Source organism: Vulpes vulpes, chromosome 2 (assembly GCF_048418805.1).
Source record: "Vulpes vulpes isolate BD-2025 chromosome 2, VulVul3, whole genome shotgun sequence".
Classification (NCBI taxonomy): Eukaryota; Metazoa; Chordata; class Mammalia; order Carnivora; family Canidae; genus Vulpes; species Vulpes vulpes.
In genome coordinates, this window is record NC_132781.1 from 32,465,281 (window position 1) to 32,489,790 (window position 24,510).

General features: G+C 51.7%; 1 protein-coding gene across 6 annotated transcripts in view; it reads right to left on the minus strand.

Moving 5' to 3' along the window:
• The window catches only part of CUEDC1 (CUE domain containing 1), an 82,383-nt gene extending 62,596 nt beyond the window's left edge, over positions 1-19,787 (minus strand). The window contains exon 1 of one of the 6 annotated variants that reach the window (XM_072747556.1): positions 19,511-19,787. The gene's annotated coding sequence lies outside the window, so the exon portion shown is untranslated. The remainder of the gene's footprint in view (positions 1-19,510) is intronic. The other 5 variants (XM_072747552.1, XM_072747557.1, XM_072747555.1 and 2 more) reach the window with 5 other exon arrangements.
• Between the last annotated feature and the right edge of the window lie 4,723 nt (positions 19,788-24,510).

Here is a 24,510-nt window from a genome sequence, read left to right on the forward strand (position 1 = left end):
CATCCTTCCCCTTAGCTAGTTGAAGAAGTCTTCTTCTAAAGCACTCTGCAAAGACAGGCGCATGTGTGATACTCCAGCCATCCCCTTGATTGTCCCCTCAGCAAGCAGTCTTCCAGCACGGTGCTTCTCAAACCCCAATGTACACATGAATCCCCAGGGATCTTGGTAAAATGCAGACTGACTCAGGCATTCTGAGGGAGGGCCTGAGACTCCACTTCTAACCAGGCGACATAAGGGCTGCCGGTCTGAAGTTTGGACTTCAAGGCCTTGGCAAGGTTCTAACCACAGGGGCACACCAGGGCAGGTGAGGCTGGTGCTGGTAACTTCGCCTTCCAAAGCCAGCTAGACTCCAGCAAAGGGTCCAGGAAGAGGCTCACTCCCCCGCCTGGGCCTGGATGTGAAGAAGGCAGAAGGCCTTGGTGGGACTAGGCTTGGTTCAGAGGCAGTTCTCACAATACATCTTTTTCCACTCCAGCCTGAGCCTGGAACATTCGGGGCCCTTTGCTCCTGAGTTGCAGAAATAGAAGCCCTTTTCTATATCACAAGGGCTTGACTGAAGGTGGAGAAGAGCAGCTCAGAAGCATGTGCAAACATTCAGAGGAATGCTACCTCCCAGCGTACCTGAGAGATGAGGTATTCTGGGGGAACTATGCTCACTTGCTCCACTCATGCCAGGCTGCCAGCCGGTGGATGTCCAACAGTGAGGCCTGGGAGACTTATTATGCTCACGTGTTCGGACTGCACTTTGTATTCCTTATAAAAGAAAAGTCAACTCTACTGGGAAAACTAAGAAATCTAATTAAGAGCTAGAAGCCTCAGAGGAAGGAGTGTAATGTGCATCACCCCAGGAGGGCAAAAATGGCCCCTCAGTGGCCACTCCGGCAGCCAGAAAGGACCAAGAGCAGCTCCCCTCCAAATAGGAAGGGTCTCTGCTTCCCTCGGATAACCCTCAGGTTAAGTGTCCTACTCCCTGGAAATTCTTACTATACAGATCTTCCTTCTTATTGTCAATCTCAGTCTCTCCTAATTCCAGTTAGGGCACAAGGACTGGAGGACTACGTGCTTATAAGTGGAGCAGTTCACAGAAGCAGCCCGGATCTTCCATTCCTCCAAAAATTTACTCATTTATTCAAAAATATTACAGACCAGGGACACTTGCAAGGCTCAGGCAGTTAAGCATCTGTATCTTGGTTTCAGCTGAGGTCATAATCTCAGGGTCAAGGGATCAAGCCCCACATCAGACTGCGGGCTCAGTAGGGAGTCCGCTTGAAGATTCTCTGCCTGTGCCCCTCCCCACCTCAAATAAATATATCTTTTTAAAAAACAAACATATGGATAAATCGCCACGGTAAGACCATCAGGAAGTGGGTATAGAGCATGGACTCAGCAAACTAGGGCCTTCCCTCACCTTCTCTAAGAAGCAGGAATACATGAAACGGGCCATTAACTAAGGCAAAGGGCATGCCCTGTTCCTGACACCACAGAGGAAGCGCACAGCTTTCCCATATGCCGGAGCTTAGGGAAAGGCAGCCCCAGAGTGGGACTGGGCATGTGAAGCCAAGGGTACCTGAGGGGAGCTCCTTCTGTCACAGATCGGAGAGAGAGGCCTGAGGGTACTGACACTCATAGCCAACACAGTCAGAAGGGCCTGATGTCCCAACCAGTAGTCCCTTCACAAGATGCAAGCCCGACTCCATGGGGCATCAGGCTGAAAACATCCTCTACATCTCAGATGACTCCCATGAAACCACAAGCCTCTTTCTCCCTCTGCAGAAACCAAATCACAGGGGCAGCCCTGATGGCCCGGGGTATAATCCTGGGGACCTGGGATCGAGTCCCACGTCAGGCTCCCTGCATGGAGCCTGCTTCTCCCTCTGCCTGTGTGTCTGCCTCTCTCTCTGTGTGTGTTTCTCATGAGTTAATAAATAAAATCTTAAAAAAAAAAAAAAAAAGAAACCAAATCACATTCTCCTTCCTCCAAACCCTGCTGTGTGCTATTTGCCTACTTCCCAAGCTCCCACTTGGCTCCTTTCCACTGACCATCCGTCCTTCCTTCTCTCAGAATTCTGCTCAGCACAAATCTCCAGAAAGTCTGGTATGGGCACAAGAGCCAGGTTTCTTCACTTTGGGCACCACTGACATTTAGGACCAGATCATTTTCCGATTAAGGTGTCTATTCTGTATGTTGGGAGATGCTTGGCAGCATCCCTGGCATCTACCCACAAATGCCACTAGTAATACTATCCCCGGTTGTGCCAACTGAAAATGTCTCTGGACACAACCAATGTCCTCTGGGGGACAAAATCATCCCCGTTTGTGAACACTGCACTGGAGGGATGGGCTGCAACCCTGGTGGTACACCTGGGGAGCTTATGAAACTCACCCATGCCTGAGCCCCACTCTCCACACCTTCTGGTTCTGTTCTCAGATTCCATAAGGAAATAAGAATGTCTGTCACTTTACAAGTCCTTAATATTCTTTTATTAATGTGTTGGTTGGTTCATCCATTAGACTGGATCTCTCCAGAAGCATGAGCTATATCTTCTTTTATTCTCTCTCCACAAAGCTCCATGTGGTTCCTCCTATTTTATGCTAATCAGAAAAGTTTGGAAAGTTATTGAGCTCCCTCCACTCCAGCTTCAGGTGAAGAAGCCATTTCAAATAGCACCATTTCCCCCCAATTCAACAGCTTACGGCAAGAAGAATTTACAACCTTTCAAACTTCAAGAGGAGGAGTGGATAGAAAACATGAGGGTCCATGAGACTCTAGCCACCTGATTTTGCTCCCAGTGTCCAACCTGTGAACGAGAACCCTTTGTGCTCCCCCTTGGGTATGAGGAAATTTGGCTCAGCGGCCAGAACCACTCACCTCTATATACTCAACTCTGTGGAGTCCCACCTCTCTGGACCAGAATGGGAAGGTGTGATGCTGGAAGTTGTAGCAGGACCAGACATTCTGGTCTACCAGACTGGACACTGTGGTCCTCAGACTTACAGTGACTTGGAAATAATGTAAGCAGGCCCCCAACCAGCTGTTTTTGAAGCCTTAAAGGCTAGGATCTTTCCCCACACATCCCTTAAGGATCCCCAGAAGGACTGGGAGAGCTGACAGTGGGTTGGCCATCCTAAAGTGTTAAGGCACACAGTCAGATCTGTGTCCTGCCTCCCCTCCTCCTCACACCCAGGCCTGGCCCCTGCTGGCCACCTCTTCAGACAAGGCCAGAGAGGAATGCCGTGTCAAAGGAAAGGATCTAGTTACAACCCCAACCTACCCTACATGGAACTGCATTCATCATTCACTCATTTGGTAACAAACATAAGGAGGAGACCTCATAAATGATGTAGGTGCTTAGCAGGCAGCCATGCATCCTACCGGGTTTTTACACTTGGGTTAGCTTAAAGACAAAACAATGAGAGGGGAATCCAGGGGCCAGGCTCCCCCAAAGACAGTGAAGGCTATTCAAGCTCCCAAGATCAGCCTTCTCACAAAGATTCAGTGGCTCATACATAAGAATACAGATTCCCAATGAGATTACATTACATTTAATGAATGATTTAATGTTTTCTGGGAGGTTATTGTCATTTGATATTCATGGCCAAAAGGATGAGCAAGTCTTAAGGATCCGCTTCCTGTGGCCCTGGTTGGCTTGCTGGAAGCGGTCTAGGGCACTGAGGGCTTCCATGGGGGGGGGGGGCAGCGGGATAGTGGGGGTTTTTTCCAAGCTTCTTCCCCTCCCCTCAATCACACACACACCCTGTTGCCTGGAGACTGGACGCATTCCTGACGCGGACGCTTCCTTCATTCCGCAGAAGCAGGAGCTTGGGGGACCCGGGCCTCCAGGAAACAGGCCCGGGGCGGGGCGGGGCGGGGGCGGGGGCGGGGGCCGGACCGGGGGACGTTTCCCCGCCGCCCCGCCCGCCCCTCCCCGCGGCCCTCCCTTTCCTCCCCGGGACGGGGGCGCCCCAGGCGGCTGGAACAAGGCCCCCTTTGAAAGCGCGCCTCCCGCGGCCCCGACAGGTTGCCATGGCCACGGTGCACCGCGGCAGGGGCGCGCGGGCCGCCAGCGCGGGGACGCCGGCCCCGCACCCGCACCCGCACCCGCACCCGCACCCGCACCCGCACCCGCCGAGCCGCCGCCGACTTCCCGCAAGTCTCCGGCTCAAGACATGGTCCTGAAGGGAACGAGCCAGAGGCTTGGGGCTGCCCCCCGGCCGCAGCTGCCCCCCGGCCGCAGCCCGGAGCCGAGCGGACCGGCGAGGCCAGCCCCGGAGCCGCAGTCTGAGCCCCGGGCCGCCGGGCCGCCCAGGCCACGGGCCCCAGGACCCGCCCGAGGGAGCGCAGCCTCTGAAGAACTCCGCCCTCGAAGAGCTCCGAGCGCAGAAGGGCTCCTTCGTCTCTTCCGCAACTGCCCGGATCCGCAGCTTCGCCCCGGAGAGCGCGTGACCCCCCCCCCCCCCCCCCCCCCGGCCTGCTGCTGGGGGACCCGGAGCCTCCCCAGGCACCCCGCGGCCCCGGCCCGGGGCTGAAGGCCAGGAGCACCCCCAACTCAACAGACTGCTGCAGGCAGATGGGGCGTGGGAGGAGAGGGGGGCGCGGGGCGGCGCCCAGGGGCTGTAAGCTTCACCTTGCACCTGGCAGTGCGGGCAGAACTGAATTCATAGAAGGCCGCGGGCTAGGCCGGCCTCTGTCAGCAGTCTCCCCTCGCTCCCTCCAGCCCCCTAGGTTCCTCCGGCTTCTCCTGCACCCCAGCGCACTAGGGGACACAGCTCTTCTAAGCAAAGGGCCTGGGCGCCCAGAAGCACCATGCCATAGGGGTCCCTGTCCCTGCAACTGGCCAGCTCTGGCTTCTATTAATATAACACTAGCGGATACTGAGCACTCCTTTCATGTAATCCCCACCATAACCGTATGAGGGAAAGACTACAAGTATCCCCGGACTCAAGGAGATGAAGACATTTCCCCAGGTCATATAGCTGGCAAGTGAAGTGAGAACAAGGGTTCACACCTAGCTCTGTTGATTCCAGACTCCAGGCCTTAACTCCCACATTACACAGACACATGCATATACTGCACAACAGAGCCTGCAGGGAACTAAGCCCAGAGAGGGGAAGTGACCTGCTCATAGTCACACAGCCAGCAGGGACACGGTCAGACAAGGAACAAAGTGCCATAACCTGGGCTATGATCCTTTCCACATCACAGCTTCAATTACAGAAGCATCCACATTTCCGCAGCGGAGAGCACACTCAAAGTACTCCCTCTTTTACAGTGTTAAGGTCCACTGGCCTGTAAACTTGGCTTGACCTGGGGCAATGCCTCAAGCTAGTCCCACCGGTTTCCTCTGGTCCAGGCTCTGTGTGACCTTCTAACAAACAGCTCCAGCTCCCTCCGCAGCAGCTACAGGAGTTTTATCTAGGTTTTGTTGTCGTTGTTGTTGTTGTGTTGTGTTGTTTTGTTTTGTTTTGCTTAGTAGGCCTCTCTCTCCCAGCATTACAATGTCTCCCATCCCCCTTCCGGGCAGTGCAATCTCCAAGATTCCTAAGGAGAAATCAAGAACTCCCACACCAACATGCTAGTTCCCTTTAATGCAGCACTTTACAATGCTCAAAGCTTTCTTCCAGATACTACCCAATTGACTTGACAATCCCTGAACCAGGTAAGCATGGCCCCCTCTCTGAGGACCGCCCACCCCCATGCACCAAGGACCCTCAAGCCTTGGGGAATGCCTTACAGACCACGTGCTCCTGGCTACAGCTGATTGGACCAACGGGAGACAGTGGGCACAAATGGGCCAATCAGAGTCTATCACCAGGAATTTGAATCTGAGCTGCTCAGCCTGATGGTTCCTGGAACCAGACCCCATCTAGTTGGAAGCCAAGGGGCCAGGACATCTGGCACACATCCACAAAAGCAGTGGCATCCTGCAGGTGTAGGCACTTGGGAGGCCAGCCATGTTTCCTGTCCTTGATTCTTTCATTCTCTTGAGACTTCAAACAGCTCAAGCTGGTTTCTGTTACTTGCAATCAGTGGAGTCTGAACTAAGAGATGGGCTGTGTTATTATTCTCCTTTTACAAATGTGAAAGGAGGCTCACAGACTCGCAAGTGGTGAAGTGACGCAATGAAAGTCATGTGGCCAATGTGTAATAAAGGAGAGGTGAAGGGGAGCCTGGTTGGCTCAGTCAGTAGAGCTTGCCACCCTGGATCTCTGGGTCCTGAGTTCGAGCCCCATGTTCTCAGGCACAGAGATTACTTAAATAAATAAATCTTTAAAAAGAAGTTAAAATCACTGCTGTGAGTCTCCTTCACTGCCATCTCATGCCTCTTTCTCTTAAAGGATTAAAGGAAGTGGCAGGTGTTGCCTTCCTGTCAGTGTAAAAAGAACAGTACCTGAGGACAAGTGATTAGGCCAGAGACCCTCCAAAGGTCTAATGCCATGGGCAAGAAATACAAAATGCTCACCTTTGAAAGCACCAAGGCAGTCCCTTGTCTGCCTATATTTCCCAGCCTCCCTAGCAGTTAGGTTGAAGCCATGGGACGAGTACTGGCCAATGAAATGGAAACGGAAGTTAAGGGTGTCAGTTCCTTGCAAGGCAGCCAAAGCGAGGGGCTGTGTCCATCTCTGCCTTCCACTTCTGTGGTAACTCTGAAGGCACCGTATTTTAGATGGTGTGGCTAGAGATGGGGGAGGACCACTTAACTGCATCAGACTTTCCATGAGCACAAATTAAACCTAGATTGTGTCAAGCCACTTGCATGGTAGGGTTGGTTCCATTATGGCTCCAGCACGGTCTAGGCTCTCCTGACTGAAGTTCACAAGTTTTTCAACCTGTGCCCCTCAGCACATTTCCCTGGCCTGCGGGATGCTGCATTTGTTTAACAAATATTTCCAGAGGAAAAAATATATATATATTTCCAGAGCTCCGGTGCCAGGTGCTGCCATGGGGAGAGCCAGGAGCATGGTAGTAAAAAAACGGCCCAGTCCCTCCCCTCAAGAAGCTCCTTATCTGGTGACCCACAGGCTCCACTCTGGGACTAACAAGCATAGTTTTACAGGTGTGAAAGCAGGACCTTCCAGCCAACCCTGGCTGAACTGAGCGCTGAGCAAAGGTATGTTGCCAGGACACAGAGGCAGCTTGTCCCAGCCACTCCAGGAGGGTGGCAGCCAAGAGTGAGTTCACACTAGGTTTTCACACCCTGCGAGCCACCAGCTCCCCCACTGCCAGCCTCATGGCCACACACAAGTGCTTCCCTTGCCCTGGGCACAGGACACAGGAGAGAAAGCATGGGGAGGAGTTGTCAAGAGAGCAGGTGGCAGGTTGAAAACGGGAGCAGCAAAAGACACCACTCATCTGCCCTCACCCTCCTCTGCAGCAGAAGTATCTCCTCTGGGGATTCCCCCCACCCCCTGCTTAATTTACTTTAGCCGCAGCCATCCCCAATGACTGAGCTTTTCTCCCATGACCCCACATAGCTAAAGACCAACCAGAGACATCACCACTGTCAGGGACTGGTACCTGGCTACGGTCTCCTTTTTTATGCCAAAAGCTAGGTGAGAAGTTAGCTGGCAGGGTCGCCATACACAGTTGTGTGAGCTGCTCACTTCACAAGGCGCCCATCCAAAGGGGCTGGAATCTAGCCTATGCTCTGCTTACCAAACTCTGTATCCTGGAGAAAGAGTCCCTTCTTCTAACTCACACAAAGGTATCCTGCTATATGCTGAAGCCACAGAAGCCCCAGAGCCAGCACTTCTCCATAAAGAGTGGAGAAGTTTGATGAATACATGGGAATGTACTATACTGGTCTCTCTACTTCTGTGTATATTTGAAAATTTTCACAATGAAAATTTTAAATCAAAGACCAAAAACCATCCCACCCAGTAAATGGCTGTTACTTGGAGAAGCTGCTTCACCCCTTAGACCTCAGCCTCAGCTCCGGCATCTAAAAAGACAATAATCCCTGGTTCATAGGGCTGATATAGGACTAAACTGAATTACTTAAAGTGAAATGCTTGACACAGAGTAAGTCCTCTTACAAATGGGAGCTATTAACAGTAACTGCCACTGATGGCCAGGGCAGGAAGGAAAATGAGGCAAAATGGGTGCAGAGAGGCATTGTTGAGAAAAGTCAATGCTCTGGGAAATGTGTGCCATGAAGACAGTCTAAAAACACAACCACCCTTTTCACCTTCCAGGGGGCTGGTTTGAGGAGTTTCCTTGTAACCCCTCCCCATCCCCTCCTCCCCCCACAGCCTTCACATTCCCCTGGGGGCCCCAGCCTCAACTCAGAGGTCCACAGAAAGGTCACAAAGAATGTCTCAGAGAAGGATATGTTCCCCAGCCTCCGAGCAAACTCAGATATCGGGGTAACTTGAGGGTGGGGCTGGGCGGGCGGGGAGTGCTCACCCCCTGAAGACTCCTATCTGGAGTCCTAGAGGAGAACAAGAAATCCCCCAAGGAAGGCTGGGGATCAAGTATTAGCACAGGGAGGCCCCTGCCACCTTCACGAGATGGGGATAGAAGTAGCCATTCCCATCCCTGAAGGTCAAAAGCTATTTTTGAATTGTCTAGTTTTACGTAATGAATTTTTATGTTAGCATCTTCAAAATTACCACTGCTGTGTGTGAATTTCACCACTGGTTTGTCATTTAAGGATGAAACACCCCCTATTCATTCCCCAGAGGCTCACTGATGGTAGCAGTGACAGGAAGCTGAGAGCCCTTCCCAAAGTCCCTGGAGGGACCTCAGCCTCGGCTTGAACCCCCAGGCCCCACGTGGCAGCCTGGCCCCTGCCCCAGGAGACTGCCACAGGCTTCTGGTTCCAGTCAAACGCCATCCCACTCACTTGCTCTCTCCTGTCTTCTTTTCCAGGATGCTAGCTAATAGGATGATTCATTCCCTTATTAAGTCAATTCATGAGGAAAAAAAGAAGTCAGACAAGTTTCCAGTCGTCTCTTTACTGAACACCAGCCACTCTGTGGCTCGTCCCCATACAGGCACTCCATAGAAATTCAGTAGCAAGGAAGAAATTCTGTGAAAAAGCCCATCCTCACCTCTCCTTTCACGTCGCAAGAATTCGCTACCCTTGGCTAGTTTTCTAAGTTTCTAAAGCTGTCACAGCTGAGGACCAAGTTGGGATTTAAAGACAGGCTTTCAGATAAAATGTGATAGGACAGAGGCATGTGGCTCTTAAACCCAGACGGTGCACTCCCTCATGGGAGATAGTAAAAATCCACCCAGAAAATGTCCTTCTCTGTCCCTACCGGCTCTCCTCAGCTCTGTCCCAAACTTAGAAACAGCTGTTTCCCTATAACTCCAAAAAAAGCTCTCATATGCTCCGTCTCCTCATTCTTTCCAACACTGTGATCTGTACGCTTAATCTACCTCCAGGCTCAGCTTATCCGTCCCTCAGCTCCTCAAATAAGAAGAGGAGTAGTCAAAGAATGAAGAAGCCCAACGCTACCGCAGGATAAAGCTCTCCTGTAAACACCATCTACAGACACAGCAACCTGGCTTTCTGAGTTCGGACCCCAACTCCTCAACTAGCTCTGTGACCTTGGGCAAGTTAACTCAGCCCTCTGTGTCTCAGTAAAGTGGTGGTAATACTAGACTCATATGGAGCTGAATAAATACATGAATGTGTTTAAGAAGGTGCCTGGCATGCAATAAGCCATGTAATAAATGTTCACTATTAATATTAGACCATTGCAACAATTCTGTACAGTAGGATTATTATTACCAGCTCTGTGTACAGATGTGTTCAATAGCCATTTGTTCTTATGGCTATAATATAATAGCTTAACCTCAAGAAAAGTATAAATTAAAAAGCTGAGTGATCAGAGGCACATGGGTGGCTCAGTTGGTTAAGCACAGACTCTTGATTTCAGCTCAGGTCTTGATCTCAGGGTTGTGAGTTCAAGCCCCACATTGGGCTTCACACCCAGCTCTACTTAAAAAAAAAAGAAGAAGTTAGGTGATCTTCTCAGAATGACACAGTTCTGGTGGCAGGAATGAGACTAGATCTCTGTTTTTTTACTCCAAATCATACTCTCACAAATTTCACACTTTCACGTGCTCCCTCCCTCAAGCATGGAAATTTGAGAAGTACCATGGATCAACATCAAGAACAGATTTCAATTCTGTAACCCCAAGGGAGTAGCAGTATCTCAAGGGAATGTTGTACAATTTGCCAAATAAAATTAATTTCCATTTGTTTTCATATTCCAAGAAAACATACCAAAGCAGCCTTACAGGAGATGGCCCACTCCATCAAAGGTGTCAAAAGACCCCCTCAAGGTGAGGCTTGTACCAGCCTCAAGGATGTTTCAAACTAAAAGGGCTCCCTCGGGAGGATCCTAGGCTGTCAGCGATTTGCAAAAAAGGTCAGTGCAAATCGTTTGGGAGCACATTTATGCAGGCCTGGCCTAAGCCATGTGGACTTTTGCCAAGCCCATAGTTTTTTAAAACACGCACTGTCTTCACCCTTGATAAATAGCAGCTAGGCTACAGAAACATTTCCATTACACCCGAAAGCCTGCTTGCCACCACAACTCATCGAAAAGGATGTTTCCAGTTTGAGAACTCTTCCATAAAAACACTGAAAAACACCCAAACCTTTCCAGCAGAGGTAACCAATCTGGCTTTTAGAGAATCTCTAAACACAAGTAAACAATATTTGTGGAAATAAATTATTTGGTAAACATACACTCCTGCCCAAAGTCTAATTATATTTAATAAATGGATTAAGCCCATCTCTCCTAGCTCTGCTGTGAACATTCATTACAAGATTTCTACACACGTGCTTCCATAAATGCCCTTCACATGGTAGATCAAGACAGATGAAGTCACCTTCTGGCCAAGCTGGAGAGCGAGGCAGGAAGAGCATTCAGCATTGGAGCCCCTGCCCAACCACCAACTACCATGTGATTCCATGAAATGATAATAAAAACAATGACAAACGGCAGTAGCAACCTCAGCGAACATTTATGGAGAACTTACAAATATGCCAAGCATTGCACTAAGGACTTAATAAGTATTTGATTCTCATTAGCAATCATTAGGCAATATCAATACTTTCATTGTGTGAGTCAGGAAACCAAGGCTCTGAGAGACTGAGTAACTCACCCCAAGAACTCATCAGCCAGTGGCAGAGGCTGCATTCAAGCTCATGTGCTTAACCACATACCATAGGTCTCTCTGAAGTGCCTGAATGACCCAGGATTACAAATTCTTCTAAGAGTAGTCTGGGTGATCTTCAAAATCCTTTCTGGCTTTTTTTTTTTTTTTAATTTTTAAAATTTATTTATGATAGTCATACAGAGAGAGAGAGAGAGAGAGGCAGAGACATAGGCAGAGGGAGAAGCAGGCTCCATGCACTGGGAGCCTGACGTGGGATTCGATCCCGGGTGTCCAGGATCGCGCCCTGGGCCAAAGGCAGGCGCCAAACCGCTGCGCCACCCAGAGATCCCTCTTTCTGGCTTTAAAATTCAGTAATTCTCTCTTTCATCTACTTATTATTTTTTAAAAATTTATTTAAATTCTTTTAGAGAAAAAAAAATTCTTTTAGAGAGAGAGAGCACGTGTGTGCACAAGGTGGGGGGGGCACATGGAGAGGGAAAGAGAGAATCCCAAGCAAGATCCACACCCAGTATGGAGCCTGACCTGGGGCTCAATCTCATGGCCCGAGACCACAGTCCACGACAAAATCAAGAGTCAGTTGCTCAACTGACTAAGCCATCTAGCCACCTTTGATTTTTTTTAAAGAAATCTCTAGGGATCCCTGGGTGGTGCAGCGGTTCGGCGCCTGCCTTTGGCCCAGGGCGCGATCCTGGAGACCCGGGATCGAATCCCACATCGGGCTCCCGGTGCATGGAGCCTGCTTCTCCCTCTGCCTGTGTCTCTACCTTTCTCTCTCTCTCTCTGTGACTATCATAAATAAATAATAATAAAAAAATTTAAAATAAATAAATAAATAAAGAAATCTCTAGGGGTACCTGGGTGGCTAAGTTGGTTAAGCATCTGCCTTCAGCTCAAGTCATGATCTCAGGGTCCTGGGATTGAGCCCCTCACTGGGCTCTCTGCTCAGCTGGGAGCCTGCTTGTTCCACTTCCTCTGCGGCTCCCCTTGCTTATGTTCTTTCTCTCTTGCTCACTCTCTCTCTCTCAAATAAACAATTTTTTTCCCTAAAAAGTAATCTCTACACCCAATGTGGGGCTTGAACTCACAACTCCAAGATCAAGAGTCACATGCTCTGCAGACTGAGCTAGCCAGGCACTCCAGTGATTCTCTGAGAGACAAAATGAATTTATGACTTGGAGAAATAAAATGCAGTGATGAGATGGGACTGCTAAGAGGGACAAAACATCTGTGTGTGCCTCCCCCAGATCCAGTTGGGGAGGGGTACTGCTGGTTCTCTAGGATAATGATGCCTGGGAAACAACCAGACTGGCCCCATACCGTCTCTGGAAAAATGACAGCTTGAAGTTCTTACAGGATGCCCCAACTTGCAAGGGTCTACAAGTTCTCAATTGTCAGCTTGCAAAACTTAATTTGACTTCTTTTTCTTTTTTAAGGAAAGTCAATTGCAAGGAAATGTGCACAGTGGGGGCTAGTTTGAAGGATGCTAGTCCAAGGTGTACTTATACCTTGCCTTCCTCTCAGGTCTACACCTGTTCATGGAAAACCCACACATATTGTGCAGGTAATATGTGTTTTACAGCCTCCCTATGACCTCCCAGCCCATGCAGGCTTGTGTCCTACGCACACCCACTGCTATCTTCACGTGCTCCCTCCCTCATCACCCATCCCAGTCTGCAGACACACAGACACTCGATGGCTTCCTTGCCCCACTGCACCTCTGTTTCATCTTCTTCCTCAGCGCAGGAGTTCCCTGTCCGGCCACCTTGCCACTAGCCCACGTGGCCGATGGGGAGACTGTCTCCCAGCTCACCCCTCCCTGAGCTCGCCCTAGCTCGCTGGCTCGCTCAGCTCCTGGCACAGCCTGAAACCGAAACTAATCTCAGACCTGAACAAAATGAAATCATTTCCTATGCGTGATCACCCTACATGACCACAGAGAATCTTCTCTCCAACAGAGCTTCAAACCGGAGCTCTGTCAGGCTCCCCCTAGAACCTCCTGCTTCCTTAACAAGGGACAACACAGTCAGAGGAGGAAGCCTAGTGTTTTCTGCCTCTGCTTTGCTTTAATTGGCACAGGTCCATTTAAACTGACCCCCAGCAAGTAAAGTATTTTAAACCCACTGTTCAGCATCCATTCCTAGTTGGCTCAATCTGACTGATTCTCTTCTGAGACCAAGACTTGTTCTCTTCAGAGATTTTTGTAGCCTTCTAGCTGAATGCAGTTTAGATCACTGTATCATATGCTTTTCCTAAGTTTGAAAAATGCAGCCTTTACTTCTGTGCTAGGAAATATAACAAACCTAAAACATCATAGAACATCAAAACATTGTAAATGAATATAACGTCAGCCCTTGACTATCTTTCAAAGAATTGTACGTTTGGAGGAAGATCCTAAACCACGTTGTGTTACTTAGCCTTGCCGTAGCACCTTTTATTCTCTGTGGCTGGGAATATTAGATAATGATTCTACTGTCAGCTTAAGCAAAACACAATTGGAGAGACAATGCACTAGCCCAGCAAGTGCATGGTAAAAGAGTAACAACTTTTGGATTGCCTGCTATTACTTTTCATTCAGCAAAGTTTAGGGGCAGCTGGGTGGCTCAGTGGTTGAGCAAGTAAGTACCTTTGGCTCAGATCATTATCCTGGGTTCCTGGGATCCAGTCCCACATCAGGCTCCCCATGGGGAGCCTGCTTCTCCCTCTGCCTATGTCTCTGCCTCTCTGTGTGTCTCTTATGAATAAATAAATATTAAAAAAAAAGTTTATTGGGGGCTCCAAATACGCACCTGAAGCTCTTGTAGGTGCCAGGCTAGCAGGGTGACTAAGATGACCCCCTAGCTCCAACAGGGAACGTCATTGTCAGAAACATCTGAGTGGAGCTGACGCTAGTTCTATAGTGCCAACAGCCAGAACGTCAGCCCCTTGTAGGGTTCCTGCAGCCCTTCCCACAAAGCTTGGACCTCACCCTATGGGCGCTCCCAGTAAGCATCCCCTCTGACTGGGATCAGGGCAGGGCAAGACCTCAGCTGTTGGGCAGATGTGCTTGGTGCGTGGTGTCCTGGCTCACTGACTAATGGATGAGCCACTCCACATTACAGGCCATCTGCTGTGGTCACTTCCATGGTAAAATAAGGACTGAGGCCAGATTTGAGCAATCTTCTAGCTCAAAACTTCCAGCTCCTCTTACCCTCCTATCGCTGAGCTGACACAGACCTCTAGGGGCCTCTACTTCATCTTCCTGTCTCCAGATGAAACCTCTTCAACCACCAAGACAAATGAAATTTGTTCCCATTTTCAAAGACCTTCGGGGAAGGCCGTTCCCCTCCACTCCTATGAGTCACTTGTTCTCACATCTCACATCCTATCTGCAAGGAACATTTTCTTCATACCTTACTTGAGTCCTTTGCAGCTTACATCCATTTGCCTCTGGTTCTGCCTCTAAGTTCAGAGAGACTAGAGTGAATCACTGTGCTCTGAGCGTAACTTTTCTTCAAAAAAAAAAAAATTATTTTTTTTAAGTAATCCCTACACCCAACATGGGGCTTGAACTTACAACCCAGAGATCAAGAGCTGCACGCTCTACCGCTCTATGCTCTACCAACTGAGCCAGCCGGGCCGCCCTCTGGGCAGTAACTCTTAGGAGATTTTTACTTCTTCTTCAGCAAGTTCACTGCAAGCATTTCGGAGGTGACTCTTAAAAACCACAAGACATCAAGGAAGCCAACTGCACTTCCCGGTTCCTGCCTCATCTCGGCCAGCATGTTGCCAAATCCAGAACGTTTGACCCTCAGTTCTAATCAGAGTTCACAGAGTGACATCCTCTGTGGCCAGATCGAAAGCCCTGGAGACAGGAGCCCTCTTTACCCTCACTCAGCTCAAGTGCTGACTCTTGCAGGAGGCCTTCCCTGCCCCAACTCTACTGGATGGCAAAGCATCCCCTCTGCAGCACTTTGTCTCACCGCAGTACTTGCCATGGCCAAGAACTGGAGTTCTAGGCTAACATATTTGTCTCCCCTACTAGACCATAGGCATCTTGTGGGCAGAGGCCATGTCTTAATGACCTTTGTGTCTGGCGTCAGGCCCCAGTAGAATGCCTGGCCCTTGGCCAGTTCTCCACAGACTGAACAATTCAGGCATGTTCTGGTGATGTTTGAACGTTGCATGGGCAGCCCTTCAAGCATAGGACAAGCCCCTTCAACCTCCCACCTCCTCTACCCCACCCCCACCCCCCAGTCCGCACCTCTCTCTACCACTAGCCCAGGAGTGGTCCCTCTATGAATTTCTCTAAGGATGTAACCTCTGTAGCCAGGCCTCTTGGATTCGAATCCTGGCTCTACCACCTTCTAGCCATGTGACCTTGGGCAAGTTATTTCACCTCATTACGTCCTGTTTCTTAACTGAAAAATAGATATAACATCTCATAGAATCTTATGAGAATGAAATGAGCTGATCCATGAGAAGCACTTGAAACAGGATCTGACCCATAGCAGGTGCCCGGTGAGTGCTGGAATCACTATTCCCCAAAACTTTTCCTTCCCAGAATCCCCCTCCACTCTTGACTGTATCATGGGCCTGTCCCCATCCCCACCTGACTCCTTTCCTCCAGACCCCCTTTGCCCCATCCCTCCAGGACCAATGTTAGCATCAACATAAAAGCTGTGCAACCCTCCTAACTTATTATGATCCTCCCTCACCCATCTTATCCCTACTAGCTTACAGGGCAAAGTCTCCAAAGAGAAGGGAGAAGAGTTGGTCCACAGCAGGGATACTGATGCTGAGTCATTCTGCACTCAACTATGCTTCTCTCTCGTCCATCACCCCTGACATTTCAGGCTCCCCATCTCCCCATCATGCAGTCCTCTTTGCTCATAATTTTAAAACCTCACCCCACTCCATCAGACCCCTTCTAAAGCCCGCCTCTACCTCTACAGTCTTTACCAAAGATTTTCCTTAACAATAAGGAGCCTGAAAACCATTAGTACCCATGTACGGAAATAATAGTAATGATAATAAATAATAGCTTCTGCACTGAAGAAGTACACTACACTCTTTGTCTGGCGTACACATTAGATCTCCTTCCACACTTTCTGAAGCTGAGAAACTGAGGTGCTTACAAAATCAGAATGGAAGATGGAGGACTGGGTCCTCTGAACTACTGATCTTAACTCTACTGAGCTATGATGGGGAACTGCAAAATGAGCCCTGCTTACCTCCTGGGGAAAAGAGGTCAGAGGGAGCTGGAACTTTTTTACCCACCAATCATTCCTCAAAGACACTTAGTGCCACCGTAACACAAAGGAAAAGGTGATGTTTTATAAGGGAATTTATGTTTACAGGCATTGTTATAGCATGTATCATTTATGACCTGTTTTAAAAGTAAGAGTAATAGCTGGATGATTCGGAGTCCATTACACTGCTCTGACATGTGGGAGGTGTTCCCTGGGAGGCTGAAAGCAGAGCCATCAGAGAAGCGCTGAGTGAGCCACCACAGGGAACGTCATCCTAAATTCACCATCAGGTGTTTTGTAGGCCAGCAGCAGGCAGACAAGTCCTGACCACTGAGGAATGTGAATTTTTAGTCACTGCCACAGGACCTTTACATCTCACCAAGACGACTTTCAAGTCCCAAATTCAGGGACTACAGGCCCACCACCATCTCCAAGACCCTCTGTGGTTCTTACTTCCTGTAGGCATAAGAGCCAATGAAATGGAGGCATCTCTTCCAGGCCATCTTCTATAGTCAGAGGTGATCCCTGTCTGACTCCCAGCTTCCAGCCCCTAGTGCTTTTGCCATATATGCTAGGATGGGGGAAATCAATCAAGGCAGAGTAAACATAGGAAGCTCCCAAGGGGGACACAAGTGTGAGTGCTACTCTATGACAAACGTTGTGCAGGCGAGTTAAACAAAGTGAAATCCCCATGAGCTACCTCTGTCTGGGGGCACTTGAGCATAGGAAGAGCCTCCCAACACCAAAGCAGAGAAGTCAGAGATGACAGGCCCTACTAAAGGCTCTTCCGGATCCCCAGCAAGTGCAGATGCCACAAACACCTGAGCAGCCCAACTAGGGAGCTTTGGCTAAGAAAGAAAAGGCAGGCCATTCCTCCTGGGAAGGCACTGGGGTTGGTGACAACCATCTCCTCTGGCCCCCACTTGCCTTTTAAAGTCCAGAGAGATCTAAGGAACCTACAGTATCTAGATCCTGGCCTTGGACAACTCCTCCCCAAAACCTCCTCAAGAGGAGTGTTTTCACACTTACACTCCCCACTGAAGCTCCTTCTCCCACCTCAACCCCACTTCCCCAAGAATAAGCTGGGGTTCTTAAAGCACCCGGCTCCTATACTCAGTAGAAATACCAGAATATCCATCCCATACCCTAACCCTTATATTTGCCTCTAATTCAACAGCACTGTGGCCCTGGCACAGTGCCCAGAGCCTTCCTACCACCCAGGCAGCAAAATCAGCCCCTGGAGAAGCCCCCTGTCCCATACACCCACCCCCATCCTCTGGCTAACTGTAGGGAGCTGGATCTTGTCCAGAGTTCCCAGGTCTCCATGGCCACCAGCCCAAAGTTGCACGAGAAGGGCATTGAGAAAAGACCTCTTGGGATGTCTACTCTTCACACCCTGGGATTACTCACTGACTGGCCACGAAAGAGGAAACTATTCTGAATGGTCTATGTTGGGCCAGACTGTATAGGTCAGGGGTCTTAAAAGGAGTTCCAGTTCCAAAGGGTATAGTAACACTCTGATAGTGTGTACAAAACGTGTCCCTGCAACATACATGTGTGAGGCAGGAAGAGTTGGAGCTTTCACCATATTCTCAGAGGGGGCGGTGACCCCAACCTCTGGCCTCCAAGTGCCCCCTAGTCATATGATCACTCCTAGGCCAGCCTAGTTGTCCGAGGTTTCTCTCCGGCTTAAGGATTTGCCCAGGCCTGGAGCACCTCTCCTGTTCCTTTGTCTCCTGCTCCTTCCCGCTGCAGAAAGGGGACAGGATGGTTTCAGACCCAACTCTCCTGCACACACCCTTCAGCCTCTTGGTGACCTGAGCCAGGTTTCTCTGTCCCAGAGATGCCACGCTACATTCAAAATAGAGGTCCCAATGGCATCAACCCTCGACAACAGAGAGGGCCCAATTTCACACCTGATCCCACAAGGGAGTCAAATCTCATGGTAAGATGACTTCCTGCATGAGAGAATTCCTGTGTCCCTCACCTCTTTCAGGCGTACATGGTTACCCCACCCAGGCTGTAAAGATGAGCATGCCTGCCAAAGAACATCTCCCTGAGTCTTTTTCTCCTGGACCAGTTGGCTCAGGATTTGCAGGATAACAGAAGAGAAGGGTTATTCCCCATGCTCAGTGGCACTCCCACCTGGAGGCCAGGTGGGCAGTGAGATGGTCTCCTTGCATCTTGTACCACCCCTAGGACATCTTATTCTAAACTCCCAGTCCTTGACCTCACCCTCCACTCTCACATAAATTAATTAATTAATTAATTAATTAATTAATAATAATAATAAAAAGAAAATCTAAGACCTCCTTCCCCCTAAAACAAATTCCTCCCCGGGAATTTAATTTCAGTATAAATTTCCTGCAGCCAAAACTTCTAAGAGGAAAAGAAATGACCACGCCAATGCTGGGTGTCAGGCAACAATGCAAGGAGAAACTGAGGAGGGAAGGATGGGGAGACGCCAACACCAGCCCCCTGGCGCTTAGAGCCCGGGGCGCGCGGGGCGGGAGGGCGGGGGAGCAGGGGCGGGGACAGCGCGCTCCGAACTTTCCCTCGCGAGCCACCGGGAGATGCAGCTCCCAGGGGACCGGGTGGGACCAGAAAGGGCTGAGCCGACCTGTGACACCGGCGGGGACAGGAGGCCGGCCTCCCCTCCCCCTAGGAGGGCTCTGCCCCAGCCGGCGCCCCCGCCCGCCAGCGCCCCCAGGCCGGGGCGCGCGGCGAGGGGCGCACACACAAAAGGGGGAGCGGCCGGGCGGGGGCTCGGGGCGGGGGCTCGCGGCGGCGCCGGCCCGCGGAGGCCTCGCGGCCCGTCCCCGTCCGCCCGCCCGCCCGCCCGCGACCACCCCCGCCCCCGCCCCCGCCCCCGCCCCCACCCGGGCCCCACTCCCCGCCCCCCGGTGCCCGCCCGGCCCGCGCGCCCGCGGCCTGGTGGGGGGCGGGGGAGGGGGCGAGGGCCGCGACCCGGCCACGTGCGCCCGGGGCGGCGCGGGTTCCCCGGGAGCCGCGGCGGCAGCGCCGGGAATCAAACTCGCGCCCGCCCGGCCCGGCCCTCCCGGCGGCGCCCCGCGCCCGGCGCCCGAGAAGGTGGGGCCGCGGGGCCGGGCGGGCCGGCTCGCGGGGAGCGAAGGGAGGGTCTTACCGAGCAGCCGCCGCGCGCGTCCGCTCCCCGCGGGCCGAGGGGCCGGCGGGCGGGGGAGGGGCCGCGATCCGGCGGCGGCGGCGGCGGCGGCGGCGGGCCCGGCGCGGCGGCGCGGCTGGGGCGCGGGAGGCGGAGAAAGCGAGGCGAGGCCGGCTTCCTAGCGGCGGGCGGCGAGAAATGCAGCTGTCCCTGCGCGGCCGCCGGCGGGGCCACAAGTGGGGCCGCGCGGGGAGGAGCGGGGCCGCGGGCGGGGCGCGGCCGGGCCGCTGCGCCCCCAGACCCGCTCGGAGGGAGGGGGCGGGGAGGGGTGGGGACGCGGCGGGGTCCTCTGTGTCCGCCCTCCGCCCGGCCGCCGCCGGTCCCCGCTGGCCGGCCCGAGGGCGCGGTGAGGAGCCTCGGTGCCCCGGTGCCCCTCCCGGCGCGGGGGTCGGCCCAGCCGGGCGCACGGGAGACGCGGCGGGGGGCGGGGGGCGGGGGCCCGCGCGAGTGCGGGGCGCGGACGCACCTCTGGGCCCGGGACCGCTCGAGTGTGGGGGAGGGGCTGCTCCTGGGAGTCCCGGCGCGGGACAGGAAGCCCGGTGTCAAGGTCAGAGGAGGTGGTGAGGGGGGTCAGGGACCAAAGCCGCACCCATCACATCGGCAGATCCCTCCTGCCATTCCCCTAGTTCCTCCCAGCATGCCCGGTCACTTCAGAGGCTCCTGAGCCCCCGAGATTTTTCTAGAGAAGAACTTGTTCAATAAATGGGAAATCAACTTTGACTCTTCTTTTTCCACCTGGTTTGGGTTCAAACTCCCAGTTTGAGGGTGGGTAGGGTGGGGCAGGTGGCCACGGCCCAGCACCCTGCCCTGAAGAGAAGCTACCTAGGAGCTCTGAGGTACAGTCCCAGCTCTGCCCCCAGGCAGCCGCACAGAGGGTCTGCCCATGGTCTGAGACAAGCCAGCCTTAGAGGCCCGCTTCCCTTCCCATCTGGGCCCCGACTCCAGATAATAGCCCCTCTCTCTTCTTCCCAGGGCTTGCAGTCCCCTAGCTCTGCGGAGATGAACCAGCGTGCTCAGCCACAGAGACATCTGATGGTAAAAACCACAAACCAAAGTGCCCCAGACACCGTGTGTTTCCATCATTTGCATGTCAAGGGAGTTTCTTTAGCAAGCTAGGAACCTGGGGAGCCAGAGAAACCTCAGCACCACACCCTCCTTGGGGAGACATGGGCTTGGCCTAAAAGCCCAGCTCAAGGACTGGGCTCCCAGATCCTCAGGATCTCCGCTCTCCTTCCACCCCCTCTCCTCATGCTCCTTCACTTGGTGATACATTCAATTTCGGGAGGGCCCTTGACACACCAGGAGGTAGTCCCTAAACCCCAGGTTAAAGATCCTTAATAATCAAGACAGACTGACTCATACCTCCATGCTGACTCCTGGCTCTTGTCCTGAAGTTGTCACTGGGAGCTTGGGATTGATCCTCCTTGCCAGTCTTCTAGATTATGTCATCACAGGTGTTACCTGACTGCTGCCCACCGTGCACTTCATCTGTCGCTTTCCTGCTTACTTGCAAGTAAGCAGTTACTTACTGCAGTTCCTCACTGTCACCTTGGCATTTCGGAGCCCAGAAAATGCATGGAGATACCCCTGTTTGCATCCCCTCCGAGTGTTCATAAAATCTTTTAATGTGTTATTAATATAGTCATCAGATGAAACCAGGCACTCATTTGAATGCTCTTCCTTGAAGGACACGTCTTGAGCACAGAGTTGTCTCCCCAGAACTTGTCCTCGGTCCCCTCCCCTGCCCCTCACAGCCTCCTGGGTAACCTCCCTCACTCCCACCACTGCCTCTAAGCTGTAAGTTCCTCCTGGGTTCCCAGGCCAGGCCTGCAGGTCCCTGGCACTCCTCACGGGCAGGAGGCTGGAATCCAGCTCAGAGCCCTTCCCTCCTCAAGCCTCCTCCTCCTCTGGCTTGGCAGCTAGAAAGCTCAGTCCTCAGTGTCCCTTGCCTGCGTTCTATTGGTTATCAAGTCCTGTTCATTCCTCTTCCACTCTCACCCCCACCTTATTCCCCACCTTCTGCCCTGGGTCCTCCCCTATGGGTTATGCTCAGCTCAGAGGATGAGATGTCCCTGAGCTTTCAAGCCCAGCCCTCCTCCTGCTCCAGGAGACTACATCAGTTCTTCCTTTCTCCCTTTCTCTCTACTTCATACCTACAAACCTGAAGGATGTCTCCTTTTCCAGAAGCCTGAAGCCCAGCCCTGCCCTGCCCTCAGGCCATGCCCTGGTTCTCTCTTGCCCATTCCTCAATAGACTTCCTCTAAAAAGAAACCAGACATACTCGGTCGGCTTCCTCATCCCCACTGGATCTTGCGGTGGCGGTATCTTCCTCCAGCATTCTGGGGACAGCTCTGGGAGGGGGGGAGGTCACCAGCCAGCCCCTAGTCATTTCCCCTGAGGGCCCCCTCCCTGCCCCACTCTGTTCCCTTGTAGCCCTGGATGCCCCTGAAATGACTCCAGATGCTCTTGGTTTTCCTGCCAGCTCCTTCCTTTCTTCCACTCAGTCCATACCAGGAACTTCTCCAGGGTACAATTCTGTTCAGTTTCCCTGAGATCCCACAATTCCCAGGATGTTACCACAGTGGGGCTAGAGTGGATCAGGGACCAATACTGGCCGCTCCACTTGCCTGCTGCATGTCCTCATTACTGAACTTTCTCTGTGCCTTGGTTTCCTTCCCTGTGTTCGGAGCTCACAGCATACCTATCTCAAAAGACTGTGATGAGGATAAAACCAATCCACACAGGTGAGGTGTCCAGAACACCGCCTGGCACATCGAATGTTCAAAAACTGCTAGTGTCGTTACCGGTAAGGGCATCAGATCAGTGTGCCTGCTGTCAGCCGTCTGTGCTGGTGACCCATTCTAGTACTCACTCCCTCTCCTGGGCTCCTGATTGGAATGTGTGGCTGCCACTGGACGGGCTGGCCCAGAGCCACCTCACCTCCAGCATGGCAAGCCTGGAACCCATGATCTCTGTGTCCTCCTTTGCCAGAATTCTGTGTCCTGATGACAGGCACCTCCCATTCATCTGAGCTACCAATTTCAAATGCTATTTTCTTCCTGTCTCTAAAAATTAAACCTCTGAGTAAATTCAGGGCTTTCTACTTCCTGAATTTCACTGGAATCTCCTCCCCATCCCCGTTCCCGCTGCTCTGCCCTAATTCTGGCCACCAGGGCTCCTGCCTTTCCGTCCATCCTCCTCGGTTGCTAGGCCCTGTTTGCTAAAGCAGATACTGGTGACGTCTCTGTCTTGTTGAAAAGATGGATGGAGGAGGCCGGGGGGTGGGGGTGAATGCGTGACGGGCACTGAGGGGGGCACTTGACGGGATGAGCACTGGGTGTTATTCTGTATGTTGGCAAATTGAACACCAATAAAAAATAAATTTATTATTAAAAAAGAAAGAAAGAAAAGACGGATGACTCCCCACTGCTTGGAGAATAAAATCTAAACTCCTTCGAGAGGCGCTTCCCAACCTGTCCTCCAACTATGTTTCACTCTCTCCCCTTTGTGGTCCTCACCCCCTACTCCTCTGCTGGAACAGTTAAGACCACTTGCTGTTCCCAGAGAGCAAATGGGAAATTGAGGAAAGCTTCTTGCCAAGTCTGGGGCTATATTAAGCACAGAGACATGGGAGCGTGTCTGCTGGGTCCCACCTCTGCCATGAGGCTGAGGCTGCTAGAGAGCTGCGGGGCTCCAGCTTGGAGAGAATGGATTCCAGCTGGACCCCAGGGAAAATGGGCCATATCCCCTCTGAGACTTCCACCCCACACACATGATGGGGTGCAGATCGAGGACAAGAACATGTGGCTGTGGTGTTGGCAACAACCACATTGTCCTGCCCACCAAGAAACCCTCTCCTCCTAGAATCACCAAAGGCAGCTTCATTGGGCCAGAGGTGGCAAAGAAAGTGGTGTGAACATCCAGATAATTTAGGGAATCCTATCCTTTTCTCCATCTTCATGGATCTGACCAAGAAAACTCAGACACACAAACAATTAGTTGTAACACTTAGGAGTTTTGAAAAAATACAGGGATGAAACATGGAAACAGTGGAAACATATTTTACTTAAAAAAATGAGTAAAACCCCCTCCCAGGATGGTGGGATTGGTAACTGAATGGGTGCCTGTGGGATTGCCCACCTGACTTTCATCTGAGAGAAGGAGCCTGGGCTCCTTCCCCCTTCCCCCAGAGTGCCAGCACCAGATGTCATGCCTGTAGCACTTTCTGTAAACTGTCCTTCCCTTGCATAGCGAGCTGCTCCTTAGTGGCCCCTCTGCCCCTCCTGCCCACCTACGTGTCCCGGGTCTTGTTGCTCTCTGCAGGAGCTCCTTCTGCCTCAACGCCCACACCTCCCAGCCTGGCAGGCCCCATGAGCTGAGTACAGCTCTTCCTCAACTTACAGTGGAGTTACATCCTGACAAAGGCATCATAAATTGAAATGATCATAAGTAAAAAACACATTTAATACATCTCACCTACTGAGCATCACGGCTTAGCCTAGGCTGCCTTAACTGTGCTCAGAACACTTAGAGTTGGGCAAAATCGTCTTCCACAAAGCCCATTTTATAATAAGTTCTTAACTATGTCATGTAATTTATCAAATACTATGCCAAAAGTGAAGAACAGAACGGGTATGTGGATATGGACTGGTTATCAGTACATGGGTTATGACCCTCCTGGTCTTGGAGCTGGCTGGGAGCTGAGCCTTGCTGCCTGGCATCACGGGAGAGCATCATACCGCATATCACCAGCCCAGGAAAAGATCCAAATTCACAATTTGAAGTATAGTTTCTACTGAATGCATAAGGTCTTCGCACCATCATAAAGTTGAAATTCGCATACTGTACCATCAAAAGTCAGGGACTGTCTGTAACTATTTGCCAGAGGACAGACTTCTGACAGGTGAGTGAGATGCGTATGTTTTGTCCTTACAAAGACCACCAGTCTTCCCTTCACTGGT